General features: G+C 40.6%; 1 long non-coding RNA gene across 1 annotated transcript; it reads left to right on the top strand.

The window, feature by feature from the left end:
* Window positions 1-342: 342 nt before the first annotated feature.
* On the top strand, window positions 343-9,029 carry LOC113990802. Its single transcript, XR_005562760.1, has 3 exons — window positions 343-2,877; window positions 5,903-6,011; window positions 8,928-9,029. It is a non-coding gene; the product is annotated as an uncharacterized LOC113990802 (long non-coding RNA).
* The last annotated feature ends 984 nt before the right edge of the window (window positions 9,030-10,013 follow it).

Below are 10,013 nucleotides of genomic sequence, written 5' to 3'. Positions count from 1 at the left end.
AATGACTTATTACAGAAGTATTCAGAAGCAATTCCACCAGCACAGATTTCAGTTTTAGTGGCCTGTAACACCCCAAACCACTTCACTTCTTTTGGTAAAGAAAAAAATTTACGGTGTCATATTAGGGAAGAAATGGGAAAATGGTACTTGAAAGCAAACAGTTCTACCCATAAAGAGAAGCAATTATACAACTGGCAGTCACAACTGGTGATGGTCTTTTATAAGCAGACAGTTCTTCTTGGGTAGTGGAGGTGAGGGGTGGGTGATACAAAAATATGATATTTTTTTTAAGTTGGACTCAACAAGTTCCATCCTGCTAATATAAGTGTTGTTTTGAATAAAAGCATGTTTGGAAAAAATCAACATGCAAGGAAAGGAGCAGTTTTAAACAAGATTAGTGAAAAATCTGGAATTACACGAAGAAAAGGATTGTTTGCTTTATGTCATTAGAGATTGCCAGAGTACCTCAAGTTTTGGGCCTATATTGTTGCAGAATATGTATTCTGTACCTGAATAATGGAATTAATTACAGTCACGATAAGAAGATCTCTGTTTTCTTTCTTGATAATCGCATGCAATTAGTGACATAAAGATCTGGAAAACTGCCAGAATTGTAGTAACAAAATAAACCTAATTTCTTACATAATTTCCTGACTAGCACTTTCCCAGGCCACAGTAACCCTGTATATAGATCTGAAAACATTATCAACAGTTTTACAGAACAAAGCCCACTACAGTTTTAGTATCTGAGAAAGGATGAAGTGATTAAAGTCAAAGTCTGAGGATACAGTGTCAGAGGAATGGTCAGAAGGGACATGTGTTCCTAGATGTTTCTATAGGACTGTTACAGTGTTCTCTGTGTGTCTGACTGAAAGAATTTCAAATTTGGTACTAACTCTTTGCCATTAGCAATTGCTGGCTCTTTCTATTGGACTTTTAGTGAGACTGATAAGATAAAATAGTGAGCTTTGCATGCAGATGGAAAGGAACTTGTTTTGTAACAGATTGAGTTTTAGGAGTAGGGTGTGGGCAGAAGAAGATATGCATTGCTGGTTTTAGTCTCAGACATGTGGTCAGATCCTTTTGTTTGAACCTCCCCACATTCTTCAGGATGTGAGTGGGAGTATTCTCCCATACATGAAAACCTGAAACAACTCCTGTGACTTCTCTTACAGTGAGACTCTGATATTACTGGTTTCTAAGAAAAGAATTTTAAGTTTATGTTTAGGTAGGACAGACATGGAGGTCTAAAAACACATGGTGAAGTACACAGGGCTTCTGAAATCTTCTGGTGAAAGAACTGTGGTGTGAACCACGGCCTGCAAGCTGCAGAAAGGTGAGTAAAGGTGACAAGTTAAGGCTCCAGATTGGTAGGAGTTGTGTGCTGTGCCTTTAGCTTTCTAATGGAATGCTTGTGAAGTCAGGAAAATGAAACTTCTTCCATTTAATGGTGTTTCTCTTTAATGGGAGCAGTGGTCATAGATGCAAGAGAGAATACAAGAGCCAGGTGTGGCTTTCCTTGCCAGGCATGTGCACTGCTCTGTGTGGACACCAGCATTTGTGAGAGGGACACCCAGCTCCTTGGATCTGGCATGAGCAGTTCTGTCAGCTGCTCATTCCGTTTCTCCCCTTTGGTAAGGACAATAATTTTTGTCAAGAATTTTGAACTCCTATAAACCTGGGAAGGCCTACCTTTTTTACTATTATTGTTTTGGGTTTTTTTTTCATTTCAGTTACTTCTGTTCTCTTATGGGCTATAGAGTTTACTGTGTTTGTTTCCAACCTCTGTTCCACAGGGCAAGAAGTCACACCATGACTCTTGGTGCAGGGATGCAGATTTTCTGGTACAATGTAATATCTGGTAGGAAATAGAACTCTTTCCACAGCATAAATTCTTAGGAACATGGAAAGTATAGTGAATATAGAAATATGAGCATCAAGGTGCCCATTCAGCCCTCATGCAATTATGAGGGAAGGAAATAGAGCCCACTGAATGTGTCTTGAGTGCCTTCTTATTCATGTTAAAGCTCTGCCTTTACTATTTATGTGTAAGTTGCCTAATAATTTATGCCCAGGTGTCTTCACAGCACTACCAGCAATCTTTTCACCAGGATTTAGGCAAGGTCAGGAATGCATTAATGGATGACAATATCTTCTATTGTGATAGGCAAATTTTTACCCTCTGCAACTAAAACACAAACCTTCAGAGGGAGAGAGGAAGCAAAAGTGAATAGTCCAGTTGAGGCAACAGTTTGCTGCTCTTATCTTTGGGGGCTTTATTCCAATTGTGAATTTAGGCTAATATACCTGTTGCTTAAAAAAAAACAACCTCAATCACCTTCTCAACCAAATTTCAGTAATGAGAGTGGATGTATTAATTTCTCTTTCTTTCAAGTTCAGACAAACTGTTGACACATCACGGTTCAGTTGTAATACAGTTACAACTTGGCTGAACAAAGGGAAATATTTTTTTTCTACTTGACTGCTTAGCACACAAACTTAGAATGATTGGCAAAGCTGGAAAAAAAAAAGGTCTTTTAGAGCAGCTTGTTAAGTAAAGAAGCAAGAGTTTTACTTTACATTTCCTTAACGGACAAGGTGGGGGAAATCCCTTCCTATTGTTAGCATGACATGAGATCTTGTGTTTGAAGACTTGCAGAAAGATCTCTCATGTGATGACTAATCTCACTTGTCTTTGCTGTTTTTCTATCACCGTAACTGTGATGTTTGAGGACAGCTGGTGTCCTTAGAGCTAAAGACATCCTATGTTTGTTTGTTCCATATAAGTCTACAGACTGAGCCAGCAAGGATGGCAGTGAAGCTAAACTTGGAGCAGAGTCTCATTCCTGATGAACTGAGAACAGTTGGACTTTCAAGGTGAGTTCTTATAACCTTGGGCCTCCTTGAGCATGAAGAGAATAGCTGTGCTTTTATCTGAAGAGAAAGATATGCAATGAAGTCATGTTTTTGATTGAAATGGAGGCAATGAAGCTCAGTAGCTTGACTATATGGACATCTGGATTAGAGGCAGAGATAATTTTGGCTCTCAATATTATTTCTCTATATTGAGAAGTTATTTTTAGGTAAGGTAAAGGTAAACAGGCCTTTTGGGAGCTCTCCTTTACCCTAATTTTTAATTGAGAGAACTCTGCTGTGCACAGTGTTAAGTTCTGCTTCCCATATTGCCAGTGAGGTTTTTTTTCTAATATTTCAGGTTTTTGTACTGAAAGTGAAGTTTAACTGTTGAAGGATAACGTGGGATTTTCTGAAACTGAATAGGTAAACATATGCTGAGACTGTCTTTTTTAAGAGATCCCTTGTTTGCCACTAAGGAATAAGAGGAATCCAAAAAATGTTTTCCACTTAGCTGTAGCTGTCATGAATGCTAGAGGAGGTCCCATAAAGCAGCTGAAGGTATTTTATTCTGTCAGTTTGTCACACTAATCACTGTCTTGCTGAGAGGGGTTATTTCAGTAGAGAATGAAAGTCAGCTCTCAAGTGAGATGGAAATGAGTGACATGAAGACATCCCTGACTGATAATTAACTCTGATAGACAGGTGATCATGCACAATATTATATAATATCATATGAATGTAATTTGAAGGCAGTGTATGGTGACTCACAAATGCTGTGTTCTCAGCCTCTGTAAGGCATTGCATTGAGTGATCCTTCCCTCCTGGATGCTGAATTACTTAGGGTAGCAAAAGCACTCCTTCCATTTCACGTCAGACATCCTCCTGGTTGTAAAGTAACTCCTGCACGTCACCATCTACTCCAAAAGTAAGTCTCTCGGTGACTCGAAAAAAAGGAAAGAGAAACTGGAATATTTTTCAGGAATATCTTGCATTCAGTGCATTTGCAGAATCCAAGTTCCTCTGATGTGTATTTCAGAAGCACTTGCCAGTCGAGTCCTTCCACTGTGCATATTTTACTGTGTTCGCTGAGTTATTGTCACTGTTGATTTCAAAAGTCTTAAGGTTATTTCATGCACAAACAAATCATGCTGAGGTCAAAGTAAGTTTAATAACACTTGTTGTTGATTTCTAAAATACAGGATTATTCTCCATGAATACTTGGCAGCTGTGAAGCGTTTTAATGAACAGAGCCTTATTTCTACATGACTATTAAAGCAAATAGTGTTGGTGAACATATGTGTTTGTATAGCTAGCAGACTTTCTGCACCTCTCTTTAAAGTACATTTTTTTTCTCAAGGGATGTAGCCTGGAGCTCATGGAATGATTTTGTAGTGTAAAAATGCCCAGCACTAGTTAGTGAAGGGTTTTCAAGTGCAAGTGCTCACAGCTGCAAAATCTTATTTCTGTAACTTTACTGTGGTGTTTATGTCCAGAAAACATGGCTGGCTGCTCACTAGTAATGCATTAGCACCAAAACTGCAGCAGCAAGTGTTACTGTGAGGTTAATCCTACAGAATACATAGGAAGGAGATAAAATGTACACCTACTCACCACCATCTTTACAATTCAGGTTTATAGGGTAGGATTTGGGATCTCCTACCTTCCAGAAACAGTACTGATCATAGTGATAGTTGAAGTTGTCAGACCTGACATGAGCAATAAATGAAGGCAGTTAGGTTTTACAAGGTAGGAGAAACAATCCACCAGAGAACTTCTTATCAATGATTACTGCTGACATGATAAATGTTCCAAGAAGATTGGGAGCTGTTCCATTATATTTTTCTTATTTTATATATTGATAGGCTTCAAAAGCACACAGCAATTAGATAAATTGCCTATCAGTGCTCAAAGTGAGGGACTGATACAAAGCTCCCTAAGCCAGTTAAGAGAGAGGTAAGACAGAGAGAGATTGTAGCAAAAATGGCTGGAATTTCTAGCCTTAAGAAAGGCAAGACAGAAATCATCTTTTGTTGAACATATGCAAATACATACAAAGGAAATGTTTAGTATTTAGAACACATAGGACAGTAAAGATGGTGCACAACTGATTATGTACATGTTCAAGGAATGTACAAATTTTGCAAGAATTCTAAGCAAGAGGCTTGCCAGTTCTTGTGACAAAGTAATTTCTTACATCCCCCAGATTAACTAACCAGGAGGTGTTTTTTGTAGATTTTTAGAATGTCTATTGAATGTTACAGATTTCTGAATTGAAAAGAGACCAAGAAAAGTGTAGAGCTTATTGGAAGCAGACAGCAAAACACTTGGTTTTGCTCTTCTAATCAATACATAAGATTTCTGAAAATCTGCCTAATATACTGTGAAGTATGCAGTTCAATAACTTAGCAGGCTTTTTGAAAATTTAGCACTATCCAGTGCTTAATATTTTACTATCTGACTTGTATATTTGCTACATTTCTTTGCCTTTCCTTTGAGTTGAACATTGGTTTGTTACATTTTACTTGTATAAAAAGTGTCAGTCTTCCATATACTTAATACGTAAAATATTTCAATAAATAAAAGTTGAATCCAAAAGTGAAACTGATAGGGTAATAAAAACTGGTTGATCAAATTACATATAAACAGTGCATTAAAGGCACTGTGAAAATGTGTGAGGCAAAATGAACATTACAAAGTCAAGGGCTACTCTGTAAAGCTGGGACACTGTGTTTTCAAATGTTGCATATCACAGAAAAAACACTGCTCTGCATACTTCAAAAAGCCCCTTTATTCTTTCATCCCAAAGAAAGGATATAAATGAAATCCTTGCTGAACTAATAAGGCAGCCAAGAAAAAAAAATGCAAATTTTTGTTTAACCATTTAACATGCACAGGGAGATTAACTCAGTCCACAGGGCCTGGGGAATTAGTCTAAAAATCCCTCTGGGGACACTTTGGTTGGAGGGAAGAAAATCTGGCACAGCAGTAGCTCCTAATGTGTCCTTAGCTGGTGAATGGCCTGTGACTCTTCTTTTTCTTCCTGCAGTTCTGCACTGATTTGGAAATGTTACATCCCCAAGCCCAGATATTTCTCTGATCCAAGAGGGGTCCTCAGAGGAGGGAAGAAATCTTAATGAGATTTAGTGCCTAGTCTGGTAAGTCTCCATGTGACTCTCTGCTTTGACCCAAACCTCCTACTTATTTCTGTGAAGGAACAAGCTTTTATATGATCAGGAACAAAGAGACAGATCTCTTCTATTCTTTCTTTTTGGGGAAAAAAAACCCAAAGAAAATTAAACCCACACTTAATGTAATTTGTCCTGTGCTGGCAAAAGACTTCTGAGCAGAATAGGGAAAATAATAATAAAAGTATTTTGTCCTTGTTAGTTAAATGGCAAAGTGTGGACTTGTAGCAGAGGCAGAGCAGTTGTGTTAAGCATCACACTACAAAGCATGGTGGGGGTGTTGTGATAAGTGAGCTGTGCAGAGCCAGCTCTGTACCCACTCCTCTGCTTTACTAGAATCCACGTGTCCAGCCATGAGACAGAATCCTGATGCAGGGCAGAGGGATGGGAAGAGCAGTGTGTATCCATCTGTTAATGCAGTCCATGCTCTCAGGGCCTGCTGCCTTCACTGCCTCTCCCCCCAGCTGCAGAGGGATAGAGCAGGGCTGGGGGCATGAGCAGCAGCATTTGGCTGCTCCCTGGGGATGTTGGGGATTTTGGTCTCTCTGCACTGAAGAAACTCGGCAAGGTGCTGTTGAGGGGGAAGGTTGCTCAGGCAGCACCAGGGGTTTTGAGTATTTGTTTTACTCGTTTCTAAAATTGGTCCTGACTCCAAAGCTAAAAGCTTTTTAAGCAGCTGTAGAAATCTACAGTCTTTAGCTCACAGCCTAGTCTGTCATTTTGTGTTACATCATGCACTATTCCAGGAGGTATCAGGCTGCAGCAGAGAACTGCCTATGATTTCATAGCACAGTTGATTTTCTAGCTTGATTCCTCATGGGACCTTTAAGGGAATGGAAAGCCACAAATAAAAATGAAGAAATTAAAATATATTACTAACTCTAAACTGCAGTATTTATTTGGATTAATAATATAAAAAATTGCTGACAATCCTTTATACTGGATTTGAATTTGGTTCTGCAATGAGACTTTTGTTTTAGGACAGATAAGAAGTTAGAACTGACCAGGCTTCTTTCAAGGACTCACTGCTGATTCAATAGATTCCTGCTTTCCAGTGTCACCTTGTTGTTAATTTGGGAAATTTTGTCCTGAGGGAAATTAGCTATAATGTTTTAGCTGAAGAAGATTTCCTCTCTGAGGGAGGTGATACTATGGAAGCTCTCTAATTGTTCCAACAGGTTTTAAATTTTCAGTCTGTATAAAAGCTGTGATTTGAAATCAAAGCCCACTTTTCATCTTGAAATACCTTATTAACGGAGTAATTAAATACCCCAAGTTCCCCAGGTGTAAACACAGATTGAAGCTACTGAAACACAAAGATTTTTCATTTTTTAAATTCTGAAGGAACAGTCCCAACTCATTCTAAGGCCTGTATATAAAGCTGTCTGGCCTTTTTGAACTCATTAAACTTTGGAGTAGATCGAAGGAGTTCTCTCTGATGTAGAGGTTCTGCTTACCTCTAATAACATGTTTATCCCATTGTCCCAAGTCAAGGATTGTATGGGGACTGCTGGAGGAACATCCAGCCTAGTTTAGTTCCAGATGCAGCCTAACTTTGGAAGTCAAGATCTTTGCAGTAGTTAATCTTGCCTTCTTTGGTGTTAAGGAAAGTGAACTATTTTAGAGTATCCTGCCACAAACAGTTGCCTCAAGACAACCAAAAGATATGTTGTGATGAGACGATGCAGGAATGCTCTAAGTAGGCATTGTCTGATGTGGGAATTGGAGAGCAATTGTTTTGACTTCATATTCTCATGAAACTGTTGTGACACTGTGTGCCAGTTCAGTAACTTGGTCCTCCTTTAAGTTATACTCATTCTCAAATTATATTACTAAAAGCAAGCATTTTCTGTTGACTCACTTGTTAAGCATACTCACACACGGTTGTGAATAAAATTGATTTAACTGATAGGTCAATTTATTTTTTGAGGAGAATTTGGGGGCGCTGGTGGATGAGAGGCTGGATATGAGCTGGCAATGTGTGCTCACAGCCCAGAAAGCCAGCTGTGTCCTGGGCTGCATCACCAGCAGCGTGGGCTGCAGGTGAGGGATGGGATTCTCCCCCTCTGCTCTGCTCTGGTGAGATCCCACCTGCTGTGCTGCCTCCAGCTCTGGGACCCCCAGCACAGGAAGGATAAGGAGTTGTTGGAGCAAGTCCAGAGGAGGGATACCAACTTGTTTAGAGGGATAGAGCAGCTCTGCTATGAGGAAAGGCTGGGAGAATTGGGGTTGTTCAGCCTGGAAAAGAGAAGGCTTCAGGGTGACCTAATTGTGGCCTTCCAGTAACAGAAGGAAACTTGGAAAGATGGAGAGGGACTTTTTACAAGAGCATGGAGTGACAGGACAAAGAGGAAATGGCTTTAAACTGAAAGAGAGTAGGTTTAGATGAGGTATTGGGGAAAATATTCTCTACTGTGAGGGTGGTGATGCAGTGGCACAGGTTGCCCAGAGAAGCTGTGGATGCCCCATCCCTGGAAGTGGTCAAGGCCAGGCTGGGTGGGGCTCTGAGCAACCTGGTCGGGTGGAAGGTGTCCCTGCCCGTGGCAGAGGGTTGGAACGAGATGATCTTTAAGGTCCCTTCCAACCCAGGGCATTCCATGATTCTGTGAAACACTGCTCCTGCTCTGATTTGGACTGGTGCTGTGCCACGTTCCGATCACGAGCTGGCCTGCTCTGCCCGTCGTTCGGACACAGCCCGGGGCAGGGCCTGGAGCCGCCGCGGCAGCGGGAGCGGCCCCGGCCCGGCCCCTCAGGCCCTGCAGGGGCCGGTGCCGCCACCTGGCGGCTGAGCCGCGTCAGTGCCCGGAGGGGCTGAGGGGCAAAGCTGGTTCCTATAAAACCCAGCTCAAGTTACGGTTGTTTCTCTTCTTTTTCCACCACCTCCAGGCTTTGCAGCTGCTTCTGTTTCGGCTTTATGAGGTGACAAGCCGAACTGTCCAACAAAACATCACTGAGTTGTCACTTCTGCCCATGGCAGACGCCTGAAAAGGTCAGACGATTGCCTCCAGTTAGCACATTGTTTTCTCGTGTTTCATTGAAATTACCTACTTTTGTCATGAAAACGTTCATAATCAGATGGAGAAGAACGTGAGTCCTTCTTACTGGAGTGTTGGTAGATGCTGGAGCGTGTCCAGAGAAGGGCAATGAAGGTGGTGAAGGGTCTGGAGCACAAGACTTATGAGGAGAGGGTGTAGTAGGCAGCTTATAACTGATCAAAATTATAAAGGAGGCTCAGGGCAGACCTTATTCGTCTTTACAACTACTGAAAGGATGTTGTAGCCAGGTGGGTGTTGGTCTCTTCTCCCAAGAAACAAGTGACAGGATGAGAGGAAACAGCCTCAAGTTGTGCCAGGAGAGGTTTAGATGGGATATTAGGAAAAATTTTACACTGAAAGGGTTCTCAAGCATTGGATCAGGTTGCACAAGCCAGAACATGCTAGAAGTCTTTTGATTTCTTCTGTCACCATTACTGTCATTAAGAAAACTCCACAGCCTGAGTTAGGGCAATATTTTTAATTGCTTTTTCCATTTGAGAAGTGGAAAACTGCTTAAAGGAAAAAGGAATGGCAATGTTTCCTCCCCTCTAGCTACAATACTCTTTTATGAATCAAAATCTGTCTCTGCAATTACCCAATGCAGATTAGTTTCTCCTCTCTGTCCCTGTATCCTGATCTTTACAATGGGATAATAACCCCTTTTTATTTTTTTGGTGGCATTTTTTGTTTGTTTGTTTTTATCATAGGATACCATATATGTCTACATTTAAACATCACTTCCAGATTAGTTAAATAATGTTATTAGGAAAAATGACCAAAGGGGAAAAAAAAAAGAAACCAAAACAAAAAACCTGGAAAACTTTACTCTGAACATTGAAGGAAAAAAGTAGTGGATGAAATGGCTCAGAGAAGGAGGGGGTTTCATGCAGAAGACAATTGATGGAGAGATGGCTGCTTTGCATGAACTTGAAGAATT

Source organism: Pipra filicauda, unplaced genomic scaffold, assembly GCF_003945595.2.
Source record: "Pipra filicauda isolate LSUMZ 115617 unplaced genomic scaffold, ASM394559v2 scaffold103_size3290846_pilon, whole genome shotgun sequence".
Classification (NCBI taxonomy): Eukaryota; Metazoa; Chordata; class Aves; order Passeriformes; family Pipridae; genus Pipra; species Pipra filicauda.
Note: the sequence above shows the minus strand (reverse complement) of the source record. Positions and strands in the feature narration are given on the sequence as shown.